The sequence below is a fragment of the Rhinichthys klamathensis genome, unplaced genomic scaffold (assembly GCF_029890125.1).
Source record: "Rhinichthys klamathensis goyatoka isolate OS25496 unplaced genomic scaffold, OSU_Roscu_1.1 h1tg000403l_1, whole genome shotgun sequence".
Lineage (NCBI taxonomy): Eukaryota > Metazoa > Chordata > Actinopteri > Cypriniformes > Leuciscidae > Rhinichthys > Rhinichthys klamathensis.
Genome location: NW_026606904.1, coordinates 420,311 through 423,351, shown reverse-complemented (window position 1 = coordinate 423,351; position 3,041 = coordinate 420,311). Strand labels below are relative to the sequence as shown.

The 3,041-nt window shown below is 39.2% G+C and overlaps 1 pseudogene; it reads left to right on the top strand.

Annotated features, from left to right (window-relative positions):
• Positions 1-970: 970 nt before the first annotated feature.
• On the top strand, positions 971-1,888 carry LOC130070349 (gastrula zinc finger protein XlCGF7.1-like; annotated as a pseudogene).
• Positions 1,889-3,041: the final 1,153 nt, after the last annotated feature.

Here is a 3,041-nt window from a genome sequence, read left to right as displayed (position 1 = left end):
GATTTACACCTTTACACATCTTCTCTTGCGCATGCAAATTTATTTTACGCTTGCAATCTTATGCTTGCAATCTTATTTCACAAATCTTACCCTGCATGCGATTCTTTATGACATCATTTTACCTTCATAGTAGTTATCAAACGATCAAACTAGCTATATTTAGATTAATTTGGTCATATTATGCTGCCGTAATTATTTATCTGTAGTGGTTGATGAAGATGAGTGTCATTGGTGATTGAAGATTCTTCTCACAGTAACTTTGGTAACAGGGTGGATGCTACAGTTTGTGTAAAAACTAAGAGAATGGATTGAGATTATTCTCTTGTCTTCCCATCATGCAGTAGAAAGAGCCCAGATGATGTCACTTCCTGAGTGTCACAGTTTTAAGAAATGCTCTGCTTTTAAAAGGGAGGAAAATCATGTCAGGAGTAACACAGGGTTGAGTGAAACATGTAGGACACAGTTAAAGCGAATACAAATAGTTAATTTAAAGCTAGTTAAAGCCACTCTACACTTTGAGCGTGTGAAGTTTCTACAGACACTGCAACGGCTGTGAAATTACGTCACATTCTGCGGAAGTTTTTTTTACAAACATACATTTAACAAATAATAATAATTCAAAATGTAAAAATAAACAATCCACTACACTTGAATGCTAAACGCTTGTGTTATTTCTCACAGGGTTATTCACTGGAGCTTGTGTTTCTGGTGTCCCACTTTCACATGCGTCAGTGCAAGGAAAAGTCTAGTGTGAACGGCCATTAATAATTAAAACGTTTTAGTCAAATAAATATCAATCTCAAAGTTGGTGTCGAAACATGGCAGTATTGTATATTTTAATGTTAATATCTTGTTAGATAATTGTGTCATGGATCAAAATAGTTCTTGCTAAAGAAACATGGGATTCGTGCCTATAATGTTTTAAAACTAATAATTTGAACATAAATGAGAGTTTTTCTTTCATTTCAGACCCGATGGAAGAGAGCGAGGAGAGAGAAGAACTGAGTGAAGAGAAGGAGGAACATCATGTCCAACCTGGAGGAAAACCCTTGAGTCGCTCAAAGACTAAACAGACATTTTTAAAGAAAAGGAGAGCCAAGAAATCTTTCACCTGCACTCAGTGTGGAAAGAGTTTCACAAGCAAACAATGTCTTGATGTTCACATGAGGATCCACACCGGAGAGAAGCCGTTCACATGTGATCAGTGTGGGAAGAGTTTCAGTCAATTATCATCCCTTAATATTCACATGAGGATCCACACCGGAGAGAAGCCGTTCTCATGTGATCAATGCGGGAAGAGATTCAGTCAATCTTCATCCCTTAATATTCACATGATGATCCACACCGGAGAGAAGCCGTTCACATGTGATCAGTGTGGCAGAACATTTGTTAGGTCATCACACCTGAAGAAACACCTGAGAGTTCATACGAAGGAGAAGCCGCATTCATGTTCTGTGTGTGGAAAGAGTTTTTCACTGCTGGAATATTTACATAAACATCAGAAAACTCACACTGGTGTGAAAGAGTACATGTGCTTTGAGTGTGAGAAGACTTTTATTACAGTAAACTGTTTAAACTGCACCAGAGAATTCACACTGGAGAAAAACCTTACAAGTGTTCACACTGTGACGAGAGATTCAGTCGATTATCATCTCTGAAAACACATGAGAGGATCCACACTGGAGAAAAACCTTACAAGTGTTCACACTGTGACAAGAGATTCAATCAGTCATCATCTCTGAAAAGACATAAGAGGATCCACAGCAGAGAGAAGCCGCACACGTGTGATCAGTGCGGGACGAGTTTCTCTATTAAAACTCACCTGAAGCTACACATGAAGATCCACACAGTGGAGAAACCACGTAAACACAGTCTGAGATCACGGTAAGTAGTTTATTTGCATGTGCTGAGCAACAAAGTCTCTTCTGTGTAAGTTAGCCACACATCACCCTATAGCCACATCTCTCCTCTCCCCCTATAGCCGGTGTGTGGTGAGCACAGGACACTTTGTAATACAACATCAGAACGTCCAGAAATGGTGCAGTTGACACTGTGAGAAGGTGTACTCTCCAGCTGATGTGAAATTGGGCTGTGGAAACTAGGATTTTTTTTAAATGATTTTATGAATGTATAGCCAAAACAGCGTATTTATGAACTTTGGAGGGCTCTTACTTTGGGATAGATAGATAGATAGATGGATAGATGGATAGATGGATAGATGGATAGATAGATAGATAGATAGATAGATAGATAGATAGATAGATAGATAGATAGATAGATAGATAGATAGATAGATAAAACCGACTGAATAATTGAATGTGAAATCACCTTCTTCGGAAGATCAATTGTTTTCAATTCAGATGACGTCTGATGGTCTTACCGTAATAGCTAGTGTATGCGCGAATCATAAAATATAGTGGCGGCTACTCCGGCTAGATTGACAGTGCATTTCGGGGTGGCGGCTGGCTTGAGCGCAGTGACTTTACGAACGTGATGGATTTCAGGTGTTGCGTGATATCTCTGCACCCAAGTAGCAGTGCTTCACCTGTGCTTCACCCTAATATAGTCCCAAATCAATCTCTGCCTAGTAAATTGCCTAGTCTTAATCTGCATTGCTATTTGTTCTCGTTGTGAATACGCAAGCCACAAGATGTAGTTAGTTTTTTTTTTTTTTTTTCTATCACTTTTACTCATGACATGCTAGCTGGCAACAAAGGATTCCATTCATTGTGCTAAACTAAGCTAGCGGCAGCGCTGCCAAACTAAAACAATGCATGCATTGAGACAAAAATGGGTTTGCCCACCTATCTAAATGTAGGGGACATGGTGAATAAGCCTCATGTAAAAAAACGGTGGAGTGTTCCTTTAAAATAGACTCGAAAATTATATTGGCATTAGTCGAATTGCACTAGCATGGTTTAAATCATACTCATCTGACCGTTATCAGTTTGTTGCAGTAAATGAAGAGATGTCTTATCGATCACAAGTTCAGTATGGCGTACCACAAGGCTCAGTACTAGGACCGTTGCTGTTCACTCTGT